This window comes from Anguilla anguilla, chromosome 7, assembly GCF_013347855.1.
Source record: "Anguilla anguilla isolate fAngAng1 chromosome 7, fAngAng1.pri, whole genome shotgun sequence".
In the NCBI taxonomy this organism is placed as follows: domain Eukaryota; kingdom Metazoa; phylum Chordata; class Actinopteri; order Anguilliformes; family Anguillidae; genus Anguilla; species Anguilla anguilla.
In genome coordinates, this window is record NC_049207.1 from 45,411,369 (window position 1) to 45,434,540 (window position 23,172).

The 23,172-nt window shown below is 52.5% G+C and overlaps 1 protein-coding gene across 2 annotated transcripts in view; it reads left to right on the forward strand.

The window, feature by feature from the left end:
- LOC118232153 (F-box/WD repeat-containing protein 7) overlaps window positions 1-23,172 on the forward strand; it is a 143,391-nt gene that overhangs the window by 8,475 nt on the left and 111,744 nt on the right. For both annotated transcript variants that reach the window (XM_035426809.1, XM_035426810.1), the window contains exon 2: window positions 15,640-15,700. The gene's annotated coding sequence lies outside the window, so the exon portion shown is untranslated. The remainder of the gene's footprint in view (window positions 1-15,639; window positions 15,701-23,172) is intronic.

Here is a 23,172-nt window from a genome sequence, read left to right on the forward strand (position 1 = left end):
TGTATGTTTTACTTTCGCTAATTTATGTGTCATTGCTGGGAAGCGGGGGGTGGAGCTAGGCCGTGGTGTGTGGGGGGGGGGAGACCGAATTTTTGCGGTGTGATGGTCTAATTTCCCCACCCCCCACAAAGATGAGCCCATTGGCTAATGGTCAATTTGAGACGGGCTATTGTGTGGCCCGGGGCTGCTTGCGCTTCCCTCGCCGTTGTTTGAAAGGATTACCTCTCCGGGAGCCGCCTCACAGTGAATCTCAATGGGCCGAGTGAGCGATGGCGGCATGCTCGCAGTGTGAAAGGAGGCTTGGGCATTGTCTCCTCCGTGAGCGTGTGTGTGTGTGTGAGAGAGAGAGTGCGTGTGTAAGAGAGTGAGTGCGTGTGTGTGTGTGTGTGTGCGTGCGTGTGTGTGCGCGCTCGTCTGCGCGTGAGAGATAGATAGATAGAGGGAGAGCGTGTGTATGTGTGTGTGAGTGAGAGAGAGCGTGTGCGTGTATGTGAGAGCGAGAGAGGGAGAGGGAGAGAGAGCCTGTGTGTGTGTGTCCTGATTAGGAGAGGGAAACTTGCTCTAACCTTCTGTACTCTTCCCAAAGCCCCTCCTTTCTCTGCACATCTCAGGAAAGCCCTGCATTTTATGACAAACTTCCCACTCGTTTTACGGTGGCGGATTAAAGCGGAGGTCTTTCCACCCCCTGCTCAAACACAATGGCCCCGCTCGATTCTGTAGTGAAGTAAGAGACGGCCTTCTGGAGACCCCCCAGTAATTTGGGAACTACTTTTCCCACAGTCCTCCCACACAGAAAGAACTGCAGCTCCCAGCAGCACCCACTGGGACCAATCCTTTTCTTGCAGCACAGAATTAAGTGCCATATTAACTATATTTGAATGAACAGCAGGGTCAATTTCAGTTGCATGTCTTTGAGTCAAAAGGCATCACAGCCATGCTCTGTGGCGTGCAATGATAAACCACATCAGTGAAGCTAGTGGTCTCTTTGTCAGTACACCTTGTAGGTAGTGACACTGGTTTGTTAAAGTATGCAAACATGCTGTTGAAGGTGCTGACTGTAATGTAATTTTGATGTGATGGAGTTCTTTGCAGGGTTGACATGTGCTACTTTGCGCCTTCAAAACGGAGATTGCGTGACTGTCTCACCGGGCCTTACTCTAGTCTTTTGTTGTGATACGAGCTTCTTAGCTGTACTTTCCTCAGTCGCTGCGCTGTTTTCTTTCAGTCAGATACAGCGATTTGACTTTGTTAGCCTGCTGGAGTGCGCGGGGCTAAGGTCACCTAGGTCAGAGCGGTCCTGAGCGTCCGCCGTTCCCATGACGCGGTCTCCTCTTTCCTGAGGGACGGGACGGGGGCTGGAGTGCACGTAGCGGCGCGCGGAGGCGAACGCGCAGATGGGGACGATCCTCAGATCCTCTGGAGAAACCGGGGGCAGCTGGCGGCCCCGGTGGCCCCCGGTGAAAGTGCATTAAGGTTCGTTAGCGGGGATAATCTCCGCGGCGGGCCGCGAGGGAACGAAACGTGCCTGCCGTCTGCCCCCCCCCCCTTTCCGCCTCGCCACGGCGTCGACCTCAGTCGTCGTCCGTTCGTCGTCAGTCTGGGAACTTATTCCGTTCGGGTCGGCTGTGCTTTTTCGGGTTAAGCGCGGGTCAGACGCGCGGGTCAGGCGCGCGGGCGGTCTGTTAAACCCCTGCTAGCGCTCGCGGTTCGAGCGCCGCGCGGTCCAGACGCGGAGGCGTGAAAACCGCTCTAATCTGGATCGGGCTCATCTGGGTCTCTCAGCTCCTTCAGGAGGGCTGGAGCCAGAAGCTCGCTGCCGAGGACCTGGCTTCTCAACAGGTACGCCTGTGTCACCGAAAACAGACTCCTGCTACTCCTTTGCTAGCCACGTCAGAATTCGGTTCGTGTGCAGTTGGCGATTGTAATTGTGCATTGATTATGTAATTGAATTACTGAGACTGTGGTAATTGCTTAATAGCATTGGATACGTGTTGTTCTTATCCGTGTTGGCTTCCTACTTCCGAATGTTGATGCCCTGGTTTGCTGGTTCCTCTCAGGTGAGCTCTTTTTTTGTTGTGAAAGCAGAACCCTTATGACCTCTCTTCTGCACCGATGCGTAGTCTGTGAAGTGGCCTCGTGCCTGGACCAGCGACCAGCGAACAGCAGACCGCGCGAGCCGCTCCTCGAGTAGCCGCAGATGGCTTCAGAAACCGTTCTTCCCTTCGTCTTCTTGAAAGACATCTCTGGCTCCCGCTGCGTGCTCAGACAGAAGATTGTGCCATTGTCGTTTTGTGAATGCTATCAAACAATCAATACGATCATCGGGTGTGTGAAGAAGAGATGCCGGCTGCGTTGTCGGAAGCTAATGCAGCGGTTTTGCCTTCATGAGGTCCCTAGTGTTTATCCTGTTTTTACACTGCTCTCAGATGACCTCTGACCTCTGCCCTCCCTGTGGCAGGGGAAAGTTTTGGGGTTTTCGTGGCGTAAAGGTTGGGGCCTGTCCCTCTCCTCTTGCTTTGCGTTCGTGTGGCCTAAATGAGATTCGTGGAGCGTGCTCGTTTGACGTGACGACGACGACTTGTTTTCACGAGCAGAACTTTACTGTGGCCTCCCCATAACAAGCCAATAAGAAAGCTTGACGTTATAGTGCTATGAAAGCTGCAGGAAAGGTAAGCAAACCGCTGCTTTAACGTGTTTGTTTTGGAGTGTTCTATCTATTTCACCCTCAGAGTAAATGTACAGATCTCTATAATTAGCTGAATTAGGAGAGCTGGATGTGTTGATTTTACCCACAGTCCTGTGGGGGTTTCCAAGCAGGCTTGAGTGAGAGACGCTAGTTTAGCATCGAGCAAAAGCAGCCGTGCGTTACAGTTACGGTTTACAAATGAGCTGTTTGAGAGATGCTTGTAGCTACAGCCACGTAGAAAGTGCATTTAACATGGTAAACAGACACTGCTAGAGGTGGGCAATGTTGCAGTCAAATAAGGGCCAACGTTAAGGGACATTTTTCAAGGCTAGAATATAGAGATTCTCATGCTTTCTCACAACATTGTGGAAATGTCAACACTGAAACATTGGTGTGGCTAATTAGCCAATTATGCAGGCTAACCCTGTATCTTCCCACAAGCAGCTTTAAACATAAGAGTGTCTTGTCGAACTGCTAACTCGGATGCTAATTAGATGGAGCAAAACGATGTAGTGTAGATCAGGGGTAGTACTAACACGTCATTGGCTTTAGTTGTTTCTTTTGATTCCGAAACGGCTACTTTAGGAAACCCAGGAGTGGCGCACGCTTAGAGAAAAAAATGGATTTTAAATTGCCGTTGAAATGCATTTTGAATTGCCATTGAAATTCATTTTAAATGGCCGACTGCATTTGCATTGCTGTTGTGCTTTATTAAACTAGCGGGCGGGGTGAGGTGCGGTTGACCTCTGGAGTGGGAAAGGGTGTTCAGTTGGCTATGTTTGCCAGACCTTAATTAAAACCCAAACCACAGTTGCGAGCGGTTAATGGCCGACATTGTGTGGAAGCCTAATGCAACAGGAATACTTAATGCATGCAGGGCGAGTTCTTGCTGTTCTTCTCAAGTTGGATAGCGGCTAACGGGAGATGAGAAGCCTACAGAGACCTGGCGGACAGACTCGAGCACGGCGGACGCTTCCTTTCCGGAACGTTCCAACACGCCGTTGCCCGGCTAGGCGGAGGAGGCCCAACCCCGGGGTCATCTGGGCGTGTTCGGAACCGAAGTAGATTCCGCTCGTACTTTTAACAGTATTCCAGGAGAGCTGTTCGAAACAGCAGCTAGTGATGGATGAACACATACGCGGGAATGTTTTTTAATATCATCCTGCTGATTCCCCCCCACTGCGTCGGGGAGAGAGGTGCTCAGCGATTACTGTAGCAGAGTGGAAAAAAGGGCATTAACTCTAATGGAGCTCATCTTTTCTGCAGAAGTCACGCTGTTAAGGTTGATTTCTAAATTGGGTGGCGTCTCCAAACAAACATTATTTGTTTGCTTTTCATGTCAAACCACCTCAGCCGCTCCTACTGTACCTTGAAAGGACATCAGAGAGCAGGTATAGAAATATGATGCGTCGGAGTATAGAAATATGATGCGTTGGAGTATATAGAGATTCTCATGCATTCTCACGTCATTGGGGGACTCCTTACCCGGGAAACTTCACGGGGACTAGCCAAAAATGAGTAATGCTGAAACAGAGCTCAGAGCAAAAGTCCCAGTTTAACGAACAGGGGAGACTAAACTTTCGTTTTGATGTCTTCGGCGTCTACCTCCGAGTCAGAAAACAAATGGGAGGGCCGCACTAGGAGGAATATAATTACCCTCCCACCAATTACACGGTGAACGGTGCACATGTGCAAAGAGTACAGATGCCTAGCACAAAATATCACATGCATAGCAATAATTGTAGTAACATACTACTTCTTAACTATCTTTCTTTTTAATGATATATTGGAGGTTGGTTGTGTCTGTACTGTGAGGAATTGATTTTTTCTGTTTCTTTTCCGCCGCCTTTATTTCTCTCCCCCTCTCTCTCTCTCTCTCTTTTCTCTGAGCTACGGGCGGGCAAGCCAGGTCCTCAGATGACACCTGTACTTTTATCCCAGTTTCCACGGTAACGGGGCCTCGCGAAAGCCCGCCTCCCTCTTTCCCTTCCACAAGAGGACCCCGGCGCGGCAAAGCTTTAGCGTGGGTTTCCTCCGCCGGACCGAAGCCGCCGCGCGGTTCTCGCCAAACGCCAGCCGGCCCGTCACCAGAACCCTCCCGGCCGCGCCGCGCTCTAAGAAACTGAGCGCGCCGCGCCACGCTAACACGCCGTGCTAACGTGCCACGCTAACACGCCGTGCTAACGTGCCACGCTAACACGCCGTGCTAACGTGCCACGCTAACACACCGTGCTAACGTGCCACGCTAACACACCGTGCTAACGTGCCACGCTAACGCGCCGCGCCGCGCACCCCGGCCCGAACGAGCGGCAGACTCGCCGGAGAGGAGGCTCGCCGGATGAACTCCCGCCGGAACTCCCGCCGGTTCCGTTAATCTGCCGCCCGCCATCGCGGAATTAATTCCGCGCGCGCCGAGCTGTGTAATTGAGGGAACGCGCCGAGTCACCCTGCGAGGGATTAGCCGACTCCGCCGCCGGGCTCATGTCCTACACGTTCCTTTGAAAGCACCCCCCCTCCCCCGTTTGGCACGGTCCCAGATTGACACGGGTGAGAAATGCCCTGAGGTTGGAGATGGCGGTTCGCTTGCGCGCTCAGCCGGCTGTTTGTTTACTCTGACTGGGGCTGCCTCCGTATTAAGTGTGAGAGTAATGACGAGGATCGCGGAGGAAGGACGTGCAGACTGGGTGTGAAATTAAGAGGGCTCCCGATCGCGCCCGCGGACGGGGTGCCCGCGTTCTCGGCGGGGAGGTGGGGTCCTGGGTGGGGCTGGGTGGGGGTGTGAAGTATCCCATCAGGCCGTGTGCTCTTTCTCTGTGTCGGGCAGGAAGGAGGCCATTTCCTCTCTCACACCAGAGAGCCAGCGCTAGCGCTCTGCCGAGAATAGCCCTTAATGAGAGACTTCAAAGCCGATCCCTTTTATTTTCACGCTGCAGTTAATTAGCCGTCCGTGGTCCTCATAAACACGTTGTCTGCAGTGATTCAGTTAAGGTCTTCTCCCGAGTAGCTGTACGTATGCCCTCCGAAAGAGAGATTTATGGAATAGAATATAGGCTATTCCATGTAGAATGTTGCACTAATTTGCAGCGATATCTAGTATTGTTTGAGGCTGTTGTGCTGTTTTATTGCAGTTTGTCATTAACGTTTAGTCTGTTTAGTTGTTAAATGTTTGTGTGTGTATCTTTCTAGTGTCTGTGTGTATGTGTGTGTGTGTGTGTGCGCGTGGGTGTCTGTGTGTATCTCTATAGTGTGTGTGGGTGTCTGTGTGTGTCTGTAGAGTGTGTGTGGGTGTCTGTGTGTATCTCTATAGTGTGTGTGTGTGTCTGTATAGTGTGTGTGCGTGTGTGCGCCTGTGTGTATGTATAGTGTATGTGCGTCTGTGTGCATTTGTATAGTGTGATTGTGTTTCTGTGTGTGTCTGTATAGTATGTGTCTGTGGGTGTCTGTGTGTATCTGTATAGTGTGTATGTGGGTATCTGTGTGTATCTGTATAGTGTGTGTGTAAGTGTGTGTGTGCGTCAGTCACACAGCTGTCATGTCTCTGTCCCTTGCAGCAGCGATACGCCTGCCGGCCCTCTCTTAAGTGTTCTGTACCGTGTCACACATCCTTACAAGATGAACGACTTAGGGGCTTACCGCCCTGGAGGGCTGAGCCGTCTCCGCGGCGCCCGCGCCGGTCACCTGACACGGGGGCAGACTGACTCCCGGGCAGGAGGGAGAGAGAGAGGCTTTGAAAAGGCCGTCGGACGGGCTTCGCTCTCACACCGCGGTATTCGCGAGAGGGCGGCCCCTCCGGACGCCCCAGGCCACGCCCGTGATTAACGACGACGGCTAGGAGGGGGACTCGCGCTTCCTGTCTCGTCTCCGAGCGTTTGCGGACGGATACCTCGGCGCGGGGAGGGTCGTGGGAGGCCGGGGGGCGGGGGGGGGGGGGTGATGGGGGAGAGCCGCGTGACTCGTTGCGCTGCTCCTCTTACCGCCAGGCGTGTTGACAGTGACATTAGGACCCCGCCAGGAGGTCCGCTAACGAGCCGGCTTAGCGGACGCGGGCGGCGGTGACGGAGAAGGGCGGAGCCTCCGGCCGAGCCGGCTTTGCGAGCGTCTGGCGCGACAGGTGCGGCTTAACGAGGGCGGTCTGCTCTCGGCCTCCTGCGACCGAGCCGGGGAAATTCCCACAGTCCTCTGCTGCGGCAGGGGGCGGGGCTTTGCCCTGAGGGCCACAGTGCACCATTTCTGCAGGGGGCGGGGCTTTGCTCTTAGGGCCACAGTGTACTGTTGCTGCAGGGGGCGGGGCTTTGCCCTGAGGGCCACAGTGTACTGTTGCTGCAGGGGGCGGGGCTTTGCCCTGAAGGCCACAGTGCACCATTGCTGCAGGGGGTGGAGCTTTACTGAGGGCCGTAGTGCATCATTGCTGAAGGGGGCGGAGCTTCGCTCTGATGGCCACAGTGCTACATTACTGCAAGGGGCGGAGCTTCGCTCTGATGGCCACAGCACACCATTGCTGCAGGAGGTGGAGCTTCGCTCTTATGGGCTACAGTGCACCTTTGCTGTTGAGCTTTTCAAAGCTTTTTTCCTTCTGTTCTTGTGCAGTGTAGCGTGTGCCTGGTCTGTTCTCATCAGGGTGGATCCTGACACTGTTAATCAACAGCAAGAGGCTGTGGCTCTTCCTGGGGAACTGTGTCAAGAGGCATTTAGCCCGTACATTTTCTGAACTACATTAATTTAATTCACCTAAACATCTAATTTGGGTTAAATCAGCTGCTGTCGGTAGCTGTCAGAGGCAATGTCCCTTTCTTGTGTGGTGTTTTGTGTTTGTTCTCCGCTTGTATTTCCTTGTTGAACTGCTGCTCGTAGGTAAATGTGGCTCTTCAGTGACTGACCGTTGAACAGATCATTATCTTAGCTCGGCTTATCTTAGCTGGCTGTCCTGGTGATGGTGGCGTATCTGTGAAGTTAATGATCAAAAATCCACCAATGCGGTCTCCCCGGCTGTGATCATCCCTCGCCAGCACCTCACCAGTATGAGGGGGGGTTCGGGACATGGAGGGAGGGGCGAGAGTATTCCCGCCGGGCCTGAAACGGCGGATTGCTCCTGCCTCGCTCGTTTCTGACCTAATGAAGAAAAATGCCCCCCGCCAGCCTGCTCCTGGAACGAGTCCAGCGCTCACCCCCCACCCCCCATGAGAACGATCACAGTGAGGCGGGTACTGTAGAGGGGGCAGGCGAGGTGAACCCCACCCCCCCCGCCCCAACGTACACCACTGCTCGGGCTTCCCTTTCTCCTCCAGCAGAGAGAGCGGGAAAATTGCATGGCGCAAACGTTGACGACGAAACGCAGATTCGAAACGTTCGCCCTGCTTCTGAGACGGGTTGCTTTAATTTCGCCAGTGCAGCCTCAGGAGGAGGCCCGGCGGCCAAATTGCTGGGGGATCTTGGGAAATGTCGAATGTTGCGCGCCGCTCGCTGCGGGGGGGGGGGGGGGGAGACGGTTGGGGAGTCGTGTTGTGTTTTCGGTAGGGGGGCCCCCAGCGGGCTTTCCGCACTGTGGAATGCGCAGCCTAACGCTCCCCGCCCCAGCGAAGGTGTATTTTTACCGGTAACTCGAGCTCCGGCCGGGCCCTTTCGCAATCAACCCCCCGTCTTGAAAGGAAAGCGAGACCCCTGCCCCCGCCCCACCCCCCCCCCAGGGTTTCACCTCTTTGGTGCTTCTGGCCCTTGGCACCGAAGGAGTTTTTAAACGGGTTTGGGCGGAACCCCTGCTGCACGTGAGGGGGGGGGGGGGGGGGGCGGCCTCGCCCTCCGTCCCCTCTTCCACCTTTCCGTCGAGAGAAAGAGGGGTACGGCTTTCTCCCCTGCGGACCGGGGGTGGGGGGGGGGTACTCCAGTCCCAGGTCGTCTGGCTGTCTTCTCTCTGCTCAAAGCACCGAAAAATCCCACAATGCATCTGCTTTGAAATGAGGCTCTCGGGGGTCTGAGAAACACCCGTGTGGCCCGTCCGTGAGCGGGGGGGGGGGGTGTTTATTAGCGTTAGATTACTGATCTTTGTTCCCTTTGGGCCAGTAGCTTATCTTGGTTCTCACAGGCGCGCTGATGACTCTTTTATTTTGACAAGTGGACCGTCTTGACGCAGCGTTCGGTGTTGTCTGAGTCATCCCGCGCAGCCCACTGAGGTCTTAATGTGCTGCAGGAGCAGGTTTTCCCGGCTTCCTGTTCGACGCTTTTTGCAGAGCTCTCCTGGAGGCGAATGACTGGGCGTTGAGAGGCTCCGGCACGCAGGTGAGCTTAGCAGCCGCATAAATCACCGGACCCCGGGTCCCCCATGTAAATAAAGGAAAATCGCGTGGCAGGGGAAAGTGCCGAACGGTCTCGCGTTTGCCAGAAGGGCATCGCTAGATTTAAGGGACAGAGAATGTTCCAGTTTTCTTGAGGCATCCGAATTTTAAAAAATCAAACCCGAGACCGTGGTGACAGAGAATCCACTGCCCTCAGATTTTGGCTTGTAAATTTTGGTCGCCGCGGGAATTTTTTGCGACCGGCAGCTGATGCCGTCCGTTGCTAACGGAAGACGTCAGAGAGCCGTTGTTTAAACGCAGTTTCTTTGCCGTGTCTGATCTACTGCGCCGTTTCTCCCCCGCCGCGTCTGGGAGCGCCAAGGCGTGGCGTTCTAAGCGGCGCGTGCTTCGACGTCGGGGCAGGAAGCTCGCTGAGCCTCTCCGCGTCCCGCCCGCGTCCGGACGCGTCTGCGCCCAGGACAGCCGAAGCTCGTTTCGGAAGCTGGGGCGGCGCGGTTTCTCTTGGCCGCAGTATATCGCGCGAGGCCCCGGGGGGCGGGGCCTCCTGTCTCCACGGCGAGAGGAGCCCCGCCCCCGGCTGCACGTGCGGGGAGAGAGAGAGAACGACGGGGGAATCGGATTAGCCTCGACTCGCCCGGGCTTCGGACGCTCGGTTCTCAGGCTTTACGACGCCCTGGATCGCGGAGTGCTGCGTTCGATATTTTCAGTAGATTACTGAAGTCATGCGCTAGCCGTTTAATGCCAGGGAAAACGCGAGCGCTCACATTTGCAACAAAGCGAAATGGCCTCTCCAGTTCTCCAGCTCTGACCTGATATAATATCTTTGGTCATTTCCATACGGATGCTATAGGATCCCGTTTATTGTGTTCTATCCATCTGTGCTAATGCAATATCCGCGTAAGATGAAAGATCTAGAGTTGAACACGGTGTTAGTACCTCTAGGGTAAAGCTACCACACCTTTAGCCCAGTGGCGCTAACACCACCTTCAACTGTGGATCTTTAATCTTACACGGATGCTGTATGTATGGCACCAGATGAACATTGTGTTAGCGCTGCTAGGCTAAAGCTACCAGACCCTTAGCCTAGCGGCACAAAAGCCACCTTCAACTGTGGATCTTTAATCTTACACGGATAGTGTATTAGCTCAGATGAACATGGTGTTAGCGCCGCTAGGCTAAAGCTACCAGACCTTTATCCTAGCGGTGCTAACACCACGCTCAGCTGTGGATCTTTAATCTTACACAGATTGTGCATTAGCACAGATGAACTTGGAGTTAGCGCCGCTTGGCTAAAGCTAACTCGGCTTTAGGCTTCATCGGCCCAGGCCGCGTGTGCGTGCGCAAGGGCACAGGTCGCAGTGACGCCTTTCTAATCGGGGGGCCTGCTTGCGTCTGCGCCCCCATCTGCTCCCGCGCGCCCGACGGCTGGGACAGGTGGGTGTGCCCCAGCTGCCCGTCCGTCTGGAAGGACGTCAGCGTCCCGCTTCGGTACACGCGCCTGGATTAGCCTGCGGTCGGGGGGCCCCTCAGAGAAGCCAGACCGGTTCCTGGGGGTGTCCTGCTCCAGGCTCGGCCCCCGCTGGGGGTTTATCAGCGTAGGCCGTACTCCCAGATGTCCGCTAAACCGCTGCCCTTGCACGGCTCTCTTCACTGGGTATTTTTTCTCTCCTACGGCATGGAGATCCCCGGTCCCCCGTGAGAGGCGAGAAGAGGAGGGCTCTTCACTCCAGGGAAGCTCTTGAAAGCTCTTTTAGTGTTTGATGGATGCAAATCACTCCCAGTGCTGTGCCCTTGGAGTTTTATTTACATCCCTACATTTAAAATAATTGCCTAGAAAATGTTGCCGGGAAATGGGATTTTTTATTTTTTATTTTTTTTTGGGGCACTAAGAGTCTTATCCCACTCAACAGCTCGTCTAATCAGGCAGTTTCTGGCTTCGTCGTGGCCTCAGGTCTTCAGTCAGACGAAACTTCGTCTGCCTCTCGGAATAGTCGACGCCGGTTCTGCAGTTTTACTGCGCGTTAATGGAGGTCTCCTGCCTGTTTGTGCGTTCTCTCTCTCTCCCGGTTGCCTTAGCAGCCGTAGCTTTGGGACGGATTCCCCGCTGGCGTGCTCCATGTGCCCCGCGCAACATCGATAAGGGAAACCCAGCTTGCTCCCGGAGAGCATTCTGGGTAATAGCCCCCGCGTCGAAGCCGCAGGCAGGGGGCCGGGGTGATGTCAGTCAGCCGTTTTCAGGGGGAACGGTTGCCATCGGCAGCAGGGGGGTGGGGGGGGTGGGAGGGTGGGGCGCTGCGTGGGGACTCTGGGATTTGATAGGGGCGCGGGGGACCGTTTCATGCTTCAGCACAGTCTGTTCTAGCCCGGGACTCTAAAAACCAGCAGGAGGATTCGCGCTTTGTATTCTCGGCGGTTCAAATTCCTCACCTCGACCTGAACCGTGTTACAGCTCCAGCTTGACACAGCGTCTCCTCTTTTATTGCGGGGAAACCCAAGAACCCCAAGAAAAGGACAGCCGGCATAAAACAACAGCCCGTTCCTGGTGTGCACGGGCTCGGGTTTTATAAGCCCGAATTCCTGTCAGAGATACTTTTTTCCTCATTCGAGTGGAACCGAGAACAAAGCGCTATTGATTCTGTGTTTACTCTGGGCTGAGAAGGCGAGGCCGCAGTCGCCTGTGTTTAGGCCGGGTTTCGCACCTTGCTCGTTTGGCGTGGTTTTTCAGAGCCCTGGTGCAGTTACCACCTCGGTGCGGTTTCTGTGAGCGGGTGGGAACACTCCACCAAACGACCGCTCCCTCAGCTGCCCGAAAACGGCGCTGTCAGCCTCCTTCCAACTGCACTGCGCAACACTGCAGCTTATGCAAATGCCACCTTCTTGTGAAAAGAAAAGTAGCATTATTTATTATATCTAATACCTACCTCTGTTACACTTAAGTGTACCAAAACAATATTAAAACTGCTTAAGCAAATGTTTAAAATCACACATCTGACACTTATTACAATTTAAATACATTATTTGTGGAAAGTTTGAATACATTGAATCCATTCTTATTTTGTGAAAGAAGACCGCGTAGTGTAATTGTATCTCTAACGAATGAACGCTGTCCTGAAATGCTCTTACCTGATAAGGCTGCCAAAACAAAACTTTAAATGGAAAGATCATAGCAAATAGCCTAATCAATGCCTCACAATTGTTCCTGGACTGGATGGAATCATAAATACTTAACCTGTATTTACCTGATGGAAAAAAGATGCAAGAGCAATTCCATTCAAAGACCATGAAGTTGTGAAATGCGAAACGTTAAAAAAATACAATAAAATAAAACTTTCACAGAATTGTGTCTTGTGGAGTGAAAATCCATCTTTGGCATCTGCACCCTCTTGCTCCGACACAGTTGCAGCTGTGCTGTAACCCAGAATGCATTTCTCACTGGTGCGCGTAATGAAGTGGATGACTGCTTTATGCCACTTAGCACGGTTCACAAAATGTCTTCCCCTCTGGCAGAAGAAACTTTTTTTCTCAAAGCTCTGCAAATTGAAAACCCACCGCGTTTAGAATTTTCAGAGTTGCTTTGGAAATTTCCCGGGTGTTCTCACTCGGTCACCGTAGCGAATTCCAGCTCTCTCTTTTTCCGTCTCGATGAAGCGTCTGGTCGGGGAGTCGTGAGATTGATGCGCTTCTGCGTACCTGTGCCCCCCACACGGGACAGGCTGAGGCTCTGCAGAGATGACAGCTAATTTCTTTTCCTGATTTGATTCGAGTGCAATTCGTGTTGGAGTGCTGCAGTGCTCACCCTGTACACTGGAGAGTGGTTTACGGGCGAGACCTGGTCTATTTCACAAAAGGAACGAGTACCTGTAGCAGGGACCTGTGAGCTTGTTGAAGGTGCGCGGTCGTCTTTTCAGTGCCGCGGATGAGGTCTCTCCACGTCACCTGCTTCTTCTGGAAGCTTCCGTGGCCCTGCGATCGGTCGGAAGTATTAGTGCTTTTAAGCAGCAACGTCGCACCAACTTTGTGAAGCGTGCATTTATAATTTCTCTGTACTACGGAGTTAGCCTGGCCACAACTAGGGCAGTAAGTATGTTATCAGTTTGGCTGAATTAGTCCTCAAGTCTGTGGTCATTTTCAGTCTATCATAAAACCATAGTGCACTGAGGTATAATTCATCCGGATATAGGCAAACTCCATTTTACCCATCAAATGAGTGGTTACCCATTTTTATGAATTTTGTATGTATTACTTTATTGTGCTTAAGCAATGGGATAAAGTACACATTTCATTTTAAATAATTGTACTCCGATACCTTGGAAATTGGGGTTCTTGGGAATAGAATTGTTCATATCTCTTGCTGACATGTTAAACTCGGGCTGGTAAATTGTGAAAGACTGATTTAGATACGTCTGCTGTTGGTTTCACGGGTGAAACAGAATGGGTATTGGAGGGACGGCATGTCATAACCTTAGCTGAAATGTTTTTGCAGGTACGCGTATGAATTTCATGAAATGTTTTTGTGGAGCAGAAATTTTCCATGTAAATGCGAGAAGAGATTCACACCCTGTAATCAACGCGCTTGGATGCATCATCGCGTTATTGCCGCTCTTGTTTTGACAATATTTTTGCAGGTTACGGTTCCAGGCACATTGTGGCTTTTTATCTAAAATGGTTAGGGTAATACCGAACTGTGGCAGACCATATTATTAGATAGATTAGTTTTGCTGAGATGATTTTATTTACAATACAACAGAGGCACAGACCGAAGCGTGACCTCGAACCTGCAGTCCGTCCCAAACCACGGCCGCAGGGAACCGTTGCACACCTCACCTGAACGCCCATGTTGTTGCAGCTTTTGTTGTGATGGTGACAAAGATTAGGATGGGGCGATGTGCAGCAGCACTGATATAGATGAGTTGAAGGCTGCATGCAGTTTCCTGGTTTGTAGCAGTGAGCAGTATGGCTGAACTCTGGTCAGTTTCCTGGTTTATAGCAGTGAGCCAGAATGGCTGAACCTTGGTCAGTTTCCTGGTTTATAGCAGTGAGCCAGAATGGCTGAACTCTGGTCAGTTTCCTGGTTTATAGCAGTGAGCCAGAATGGCTGAACCTTGGTCAGTTTCCTGGTTTATAGCAGTAAGCCAGAACGGCTGAACCCTGGTCAGTTTCCTGGTTTACAGCAGTGAGCCAAAATGGCTGAACCCTGGTCAGTTTCCTGGTTTACAGCAGTGAGCCAAAATGGCTGAACCATGGTCAGTTTCCTGGTTTACAGCAGTGAGCCAAAATGGCTGAACCATGGTCAGTTTCCTGGTTTACAGCAGTGAGCCAGAATGGCTGAACCCTGGTCAGTTTCCTGGTTTACAACAGTGAGCCAAAATGGCTGAACCATGGTCAGTTTCCTGGTTTACAGCAGTGAGCCAGAATGGCTGAACCCTGGTCAGATTCCTGGTTTACAGCAGTGAGCCAGAATGGCTGAACCCTGGTCAGATTCCTGGGTTAAGCAGTGAGCCAGAATGGCTGAACCCTGGTCAGATTCCTGGTTTAAGCAGTGAGCCAGAATGGCTGAACCCTGGTTCGACGCATCAGAACCACAGATCCAGTGTAAAGACGGGGTGGTGGGGGTGGGGGGGGGGCTGCACCCTAACACACCGTGTGCTCAGACAGGGCAAGACAGTTTACCGCACCCTTTATTGGGGCCTTCTGCGAATTGCGGTAATTAGAGTCGTTGGAAGAGCGAGCACGCAGTATATTGACAGGGGCCAGACAGGAAGTGTGTCTGGGGGCTCTTTAAATTATTTCGCCTCCCGAAATGGGAAAGGGCTCTGGAGAGTACCGGCCGCGGCGGCAGTTCACGGTCGCTCGGCCACAAGACGGACCGCCCCAAAGCGCTCCAGTGCTTCTATTTTGGGTATTTAATTAATCTGGCCTTGTGAACAGTTCCCTCTATATCTGTGCAAACACTCCAGGGTTCCCCTCAGTTCCCACCCACAGGGCCACACACGGAAATGCGCTACGCCCATTCGAATATGGATCACCGTAGATACACTTGGGATTATTTATTTTATTTTTTTTGTTGCGAAAGTGCTCAGAATCAACACAGAATCAAAGTAATCGTGTTTTCTTTATCATGGATGTATGGGCATTAGGCCTGGGGGCTGGACTTCAAACAGGCGGTCAGCTGTCTGTCCGCCTTCTGTGTGACCTTTGACCTTTACCGGAACCACTAAGTGCTTTTTCATTGTAGAAGCATCTGACCGTATTTTCCCTTTGTTTATGCTAGCTAGTGTGGCTGGCTAACAAGACGTCTGTCTGGGAACATCTGAGAGTCTGATCAGATGAAAATCCATCCCACATCCTCATAGAATGTAGCATCGGGTCGCTAAAATATCGTTATCTTACCCCATGCGTCATTGTCTTGTATAGATGACCTGACCTTGAAAAGATCTATGTCGCAAGATCATTTCTTTCAACGGCTAGTGACATGAGCCGTGAGCAGTCAAATGTTTACAGATAACAACACGTTTCTACTGGCAACCGCAAATAACGTAAATGCACTAAGTCAACAAACGTGGCCCCTCCGCCCTCATTTCTGCAGAAGATGAAGTGGCTGTCTTCGCACCTTGACCACAGATGCAAACACATGATGGCACAACACTGCTTCTCTTTTTTCAGGTTCCCTGAACAGAGACGGGGAAGGACGTTCTGTCTGCGGGCCACTGTGACAAGCAGAATCGTGAGTACCTCCTTTTTTTGTGTGTGTGGGGGGGGGGGGGGGGGGTGGGGGTGGGCAAGCTGGATCTACTGGACATTTATGATTGGCCATTGAGATTTTCCTTCTCTGTGATTGGCTGCGCCATAGTTGGCAGTTATGCCCGATTTAATCATTCCAATTTTGGGGACAGATTTGTACTGCGCCAAGACATCATTCATCACTGTCATCTAGCTGTTGGAATTCTGATCAGGTTCTGAGGAGCTGAGTGAGCGGAGGTTGATTAGAGGCCTTCTTTTGGGTCTTTCACATCATGAAAGTGAAACGCGTGTGCACTTTCTTGGGAAAACATAAACGGGGCAGGGAGATATGGATCGATACTGGGCATTAAGATTTATATCAGTGTTTTTTTTTTTTTCTGGGCTCTGCTATTGAGTGAGAGTGGAAAATGACTTCACGTTGCTCGTTTGTTTAGGAGGGGGACACGCGTGCCTTCATTTCGCATGTGATCTACTCAGCCGAGGTGTTTAGCGATGCGACTCGGGCGGAGCGTCTCGGGGGGGGGGGGCACGAGCGCGTCGCCCCCGCGGCGGTTCGAACGCGTGACCGTCTGGTTCGCCGGCGCCTCGCTGTTTAGCGGCCGTTGCCAGGGGGAACGTCCAGCCGCGGGCCTGGGCCCGCTTGTTTGGTCTTGCCATGCTTCTCCTCGTCACCCTCGGGGACTGAAAGTCATTCTGACGAACCACTTTAAGCTATCAGCCCTTTGTGCGAAGGGACCTTTGTCTGCAAAGACCTTCTAGATGCTTCCGAAGAGCACTTGAGCTTTACCAGAGGAACCTTGCATCTTGCACCTTGAGAAATTGCATCTTTTCATCAGCAGGATGTGGTCCTTTCTACATTGAGACATTTTGTGATGTAATTTTGTGGGCGGGGCAAATAAACGTCCCCTGGCGTGCTAGGGCTTTCCTGTGTGTGTCTGCCGCACACCCGTGTGTCGGAGCGCCTTTCCGCGGTCTGCGGCATGCCCGCGTGGCGTGTCCTCATCATCAGCGGTGACCTCAGCCGGCGACGCACACCTGGCCTGTGGGGACGCAGCTCGTCTGCTTCCTGTTCTCAGCAGGGTGGTCGGCCATGGTACGCGCTCCAGGATGTAGACTTTTAGTCACGCTGATTATCATTAGTCTGTGGTACATTCAGCATTTACACCATAAAGCATTTATAACGCCAGATATTTACCGTGGCACTTCATGACCCCCTTGCTGTGGGATACAGCAGCGGTGGATTCAAACTGGCAACTCTGGTTACGTTTTTTTTTTTTAACGCTCTGCAGAATGCGGCAGCTGCTCTGTACGCTGCGCTGTGGACAAACCAGTCGGATCCCACAGGAACCTCAAAACACACTCCGATCACAGCCAGCGAAACGTGTAAGGTCGGGAGGGAACCACGTCGCCTCAGGCAGTGCCGCGCGTTTACCTAATGAGTCGTAACAGTCTTACCATTGTGTGTGCGCTGTTTTTTTGGGGGGCGGGGGGGAGGTGGTAGGTTTTGGATTGTGGATTGATTGTCCCTCTAGGCCGGCTGCAGCTCTTACAGAGGTAGCCAGCCATTAAATGCTTTTCTGGAAAATTGATGGGAAAAAAACATCGTTATTTCACCCGGGGTTGGGGGGGAGGGGGTTGCTGCCGTCGAACGACCAGAGCCAGAACCGTAGCGGTCTGCTGTCAAACTGCAGGACCCGCGAGGAATAGTAGACTCGCACGGATAACTTGCAGGATAATTAGGTAACCTAATAAAGGCGCAGTACATTTGCATTGTGTGCTTTTGATCAGCTGGGAGGCAGGGGGAGGGTTTGGGCGGGGCAGTTCAGCATTTCCTGAAGTGTCTTGTTTGCATCCGCCATCAAACGGCCCCCGAGGTGTGACTGAGCGCGCTCCGAGGGCATCTGCGGTCACCCCCCCCGCCCCTCCGCCTCCACCCCCGCTTTTTTAAATAAGACACCAACGGCTGCGCCTTTGAGCCGCCGGCCGCCGTACGGCCGAGCATTAATTCACTTCCTCCTCCTCCTCCTCCTCCTGCTCGCGCGGCGGGCCTTTTTGATGCTAGCGGCCGGAGCGAGAGCCCCGAGCAGAACAAACAAACAAACAAACAAACAAACGGGCGGAGGGAACCGAGGCGGCCCGGGCGGCGGTTTGATGTTCTAATTAGTTAATCTCCGTCGGAGTCTCCTCCGGGCGGCGGCCCGACCTTTCATCTCCTCTCGGCGGGAAGAGGGGCGGGGGGGGGGGGGGGCGCGGGAGAGAGTAGGGTGAGGTGGCGAGTTGGCGGAGGGGTGGGAGGGGTGGGGGGGGGGTTGTCCGTCTGGTCTCGTCTCGTCTCGTCTGTCCTCCCAGCTTGAACTCAGACCCTTCGTTCTCCGGCACGGCGTTTCCCCCCCCCAACCCCCCTTCCTCTTCCCGACCTTACGCCCGCGCTCGCCGCGTTTCGGACAGCGGCTTCTCAAACTCGGTCAGCGCGGTAAAGCGGCGAATCGCATGAATCGCATGCCGTTTTAGCGTAGCTCGCTAGCTCGCGCCCGTATCCGCGGCATCGGCCGTCTAGTCTCTGGCGTTTAACGGCCGCGCCCGTCTGCTAATGAACGAGGCCTCCCGCTGTGAACGGAATTAGGGTTCCGGTATCGAGCAGGACTAATTAAACAAAGGGATAAATACACACAGAATGGGGAATCGGAAGCCCTGAGGCCTCAGGTATGCGCGCTACGCTAATGGCACCTCATTTTACTTTGAGTTTAGCAGGCGCATTGAAGGCTGACAGAAGAACTGCATATTGGTACCTACCATATTGTTTGTGCGTCTGTTTGTGCTCCTTTACCTACTGTTATTATGCCTTAAAAATTGAAGCTGCTTTGGTTGTGTGTTCCAGCAGCAAGAGAGTGTGGGGATTCACGCACAAGCAAGACCTCCCCCCCCCGCTCCATCCCCCACTGGAAGTTGACCAACTGAGAACCGTTTTTCATTATTTATCTTCAGCAATTCCATTAGTTTCCCCTGTTCGTTGAATGCGAAGCGCTGTTTATTTTTATCGTTCGTTCTGTCGCTTACCTTGCGTGATTTAACAAAACGAACTGACGAGTTTAATCAGTCGACGGGTCGCTCCGCGTGAGGGCGGGTCGCTCCCCATGACGACGGGTCGCTCCCCATGACGACGGGTCGCTCCCCATGACGACGGGTCGCTCCCCATGACGACGGGTCGCTCCTCAAGACCCTGCGAGTGGGCCGTCGCTGGGCCGACCTTTCCACCGCAAGGACCGGTGATGTCACGGGACTGCAGCTGAACACAATGTGCTTTCGTTAATTTACATGCAAAGGGTGCTTTCATTATGGGGGGTGGGGGGGGTGGCTATTCCGTTTTCAATTTCAGAGGAGATCGGCGTCCCTGTTTAAATTCACGGGCTTGTATTTGTCGCTGAATAAATTGGCACCCTGATGGTTCGGTTTAACTAGAGGCGAACCATTTCCCAGGTAGAGAGGAGTTTTTAAAAAAAATCTAGATTACATGTGGTAAAATAAAATGGCTTTGCCCGTGCGGTTTGCTGCTAATGTCCCCAATCACTTTTCACGGTCGTCATTATTGGAAAAAACTTATTTGAGGAAGAGAATTGTCCAAACTCGCATCTTCAGGTATGACTGATGGATTTCCTGTGCTATTGATGGAGGGCTTTTCAACACAGCCTACTGAGCACTGAAATAAATTTTACATGAGTATTTTAAATATGTACCTTACCATATGTAATTGTGTGTGCTACATAGGAGCTAGGCTGTTGTGCATTGCTCTGTGCAGTTTTCTTACATGAGCAGTAGAGGGAGCAGTAGCTAAGAAGTAGAGACCCAGAACAGGCAGGTGTGCTCAGTGAGATAAGGTGATCTCTGCTCTGCCTTGCTTTGTGTTCTCTCTCGCGTTTTACTGTAGTTGTTGAATGTCAATGAGCTTATTTTATGTGGATTTTACTCCGTTTATTACATTGATAAAACAGTCTCTCTGAAACGCTTTGAGTGTATCTGCTGTTCTCATTAGAGGCTATTGTACCGTTCACATTCTCGCCGTCTATCGCAACGGCGTTTGTGTGCGTGCGGGCGATAGGGTGAAATGAGCTGTAGCTTTGCGCCAGTCGTGGGTGAGGCCCTCCCCTCTCCCTGAGTGGGCCAATAGCGCGAGGGTCATCCGAGGGCTCACTTCCTGTTCGGCTTCTGTATGCCACAGCAACGCGGCGTCTTCTCATGGTGGATAATGTTACAGTTAGAGGAGAGAGGTTACTGTAGCTCTTCCCAGGCCCTGTCTTTCAAACCTGGCATTGTGTTGTTGGATACTCAGGGGTGGGGACCACCTGACAGGAGACCTGTGGGACCACTATGAGAGTGCGGTTTCTCATCTCTGTGTCTCTGTGTCACTCTGTCTTCTCAATTCCTCCTTTTGAGCTGGAATGTATGGAGTGGAGCGTATGGAATGGAACAGCCCAGTGCCGTCCTTGACCAGGATACATGATCCCGATCCCTTTCTTGACGTCATGCCAAGTTTTTTTTTTGACCAACAATTTTGTTTACGGTCTTATATCGGCAGTCATTTGCTCGATCTGGCATGTTAGCTAAATTTGTCGGTAAGGTCGTGAACGGTGAGCGGAGATTACTCATGTTGTCGTCGGGAACGTTTTACAGGTGGAATGAGGAAGCGAGCCGGCGGGGGTGCAGTCGGCCAGCTGGCTCATCCAGCGAGGTTAATTGGCGGAACCCAAAAGCCATACGCGCCCCAACCCCCCCCCCCCCCAAGGAACGAAGCCGCCCGCGTCCTGTCCTAATCTGATCAGACAGCCCCCAATTTCCCCACTGAGCCCCCCCCCCCCCCCCCATGCGAGATAATATCCCCCACCGCTTCCAATTATTCTTGTTTTAAAAAAATAATAATAATAATGATCTCGGTTTTGTTTTTAATCATTAATCCTATCTGTCGTAGCCTGGATAAGCTTTCTAATGGCCTCCCGTGACACGGGCCCCTGTTCATTAACCCACGGCCTGTATTCCCCGAATACAGCCAGAGCCTCCGCTAATTACCGCTATCCCTCCCGCCCCCCCCGGACCGCGGCCGCCGTCGATACCGCCACTGAATAACCGGGCCCGTAAGGAGGGGGGGAGTTAACCTAAACGGTCAATCGGGGTCTTAATGATCGCCGGCGTTTGATTTCCGTTAATGGCGTGCGCGTTCGAGATTAACGACCGGCGGGCGGGCGGTGTTTTAATTAAGGGGGGGTCCGCTTTATCGGCGTAGAAAGGGAAGGGTAATTCCAGAATCCGCTAACGCGCCGCTATTCGAATCGAAAGACCTCGCGGTGATTTCACCCCGCGGTCGCCAAAACCCGCCTTTGTAAGGACGGAGTGTAGCACAGTCGGCAAGGAACTGGGCTTGTACCTGAAAGGTCGCAGGTTCGATTCCCGGGTAAGGACACTGCCGATGTACCCTTGAGCAAGGTACTTAACCTGCATTTCTTCAGTATATATGCAGCTGTATAAATGGATACAATGTAAAATGCTATGTAAAAAGTTGTGTAAGTCGCTCTGGATAAGAGCGTCTGCTAAATGCCTCTAATGTAATGTAATGCCCCGGACGCACGTCCGCCGTAAAGATCCCGTCCGCGGCGTCGCTACGGGATGTCGATGTCCGTGCGGCCGCGTGAACCGCGGGCCGGTTTCCGACCCGGCTCTCGGCCGGGGCGCGTGGGAGGCGTGTCGAACGCCATCGCGGGCGTTCCGCTCGCTCTGCGTTTTCCTGACCGAGTTTCGCGCTGTGCGACACCGGCAAGGTAAACTGGAGAAAGGCGTCTGTAGCTGGTAGACTTTGTTGCAGCTGAGCTGAAGCTGTAGGCATTGGCTGAGGCTCTGAGAGTTTTGCCTCACTGTAATCTAATGGTAAATGGACTGCGTTTATATAGCGCTTTTATCCAAAGCGCTTTACAATTGATGCCTCGCATTCACCAGAGCAATTAGGGGTTAGGTGTCTTGCTCAGGGACACTTCGACACGCCCAGGGCGGGGGATCGAACCGGCAACCCTCTGACTGCCAGACAACCGCTCTTACCTCCTGAGCTATGTCGGCCCTGGGCTTCAGACATGGGTTTGTTTTTGCTTCCGAGTTGATCTCTGCTGGTTAAACATTGATTCATCTCTGCTTCTGAGTTAGCATAATCCCTGCAGGTTGCACACGGATTGATCTTTGCTTCCGAGTTATCATAATCTCTGAAGGCTACAGACATGGGTTTATAAGTGCTTCAGTTAGCATAATATCTGCAGGTTAAACATGGATTGATCTTTGCTTCCGAGTTATCATAATCTCTGAAGGCTTCAGACGTGGATTTATTAGTGCTTCTGAGTTAGCATAATCCCTGCAGGTTACACAGGGATTGATCTTTGCTTCCGAGTTATCATAATCTCTGAAGGCTTCAGACATGGGTTTATAAGTGCTTGTTAGCATAATCTCTGCAGGTTAAACACGGATTGATCTTTGCTTCCGAGTTATCATAATCTCTGAAGGCTTCAGACATGGGTTTATAAGTGCTTGTTAGCATAATCTCTGCAGGTTGCGTGCGGATTGATCTTTGCTTCTGAGTTAGCATAATCTCTGCTGGCTTCGGACATGGGTTTATGATTGCTTCAGCGTTAGCATAATCTCTGCAGGTTGCGCGCGGATTGATCGTTGTTTCTGCGTTAGCGTTTCTGAAATCGCGCGTGCTCTCAGCAGCACTCTGAGCTCTGCACTCGGCAATATTCTGGAGTGTAAAAGCTAGCCTGCCGAGCTGCTCGGTCGGTAGCGTGAGCCCCTGCTGTTTCTCCGGGTGACTTTGGGGATCTGCAGAGAGGGGAAGCACACGGCCTCGTCCCACAGGAAACTGGGCGGGGTTTGTCATTGAAAAAAGGAAAAAAAAAACACTGACGCCAATCAGCCACAACATATTTCCTGCCACCATAGATGCTAACAAAAAAGTAACAACATTTAATCTGAATTGGAAGCGTTGTTTGATTGGTGTCAGGCAGGTGTGGAGTATGGGCTGGGTCTTTTGGTGTTGGCCTTCCTTCAGCTCTGTTTGGAGATTTCGTGCCTTTTACAAAAAGTCATTGGAATGATGGGGCCTGGAACATTTACACGGTGTGAGTCCAGCACAGCTGTCTCAGTCTGCCCGTCTGTGGGGGGGGGGGGGGGGGGGGGGGGGGGCGGGGGGAATCGCTGCCCCCTACAGGCGATGCATGGTGGCGCTCTCTGGGCTGTAGTGTCCTCTCTCTGCAGACCTCTCACACAGACAGTTCCTCAACTGCTCGGCCTTGTTTCGGCGTCAAAGCGCGTTCTTCATCCACCGGGTCGTCTGGCTGGTTCGACTCTCCGTCATCAAAGCCTCATTCTCTGAGCTGTTTAAAAATAATCTAGCCTGCGAATGCTAAAAGCGGGGGCTTGTGTTTT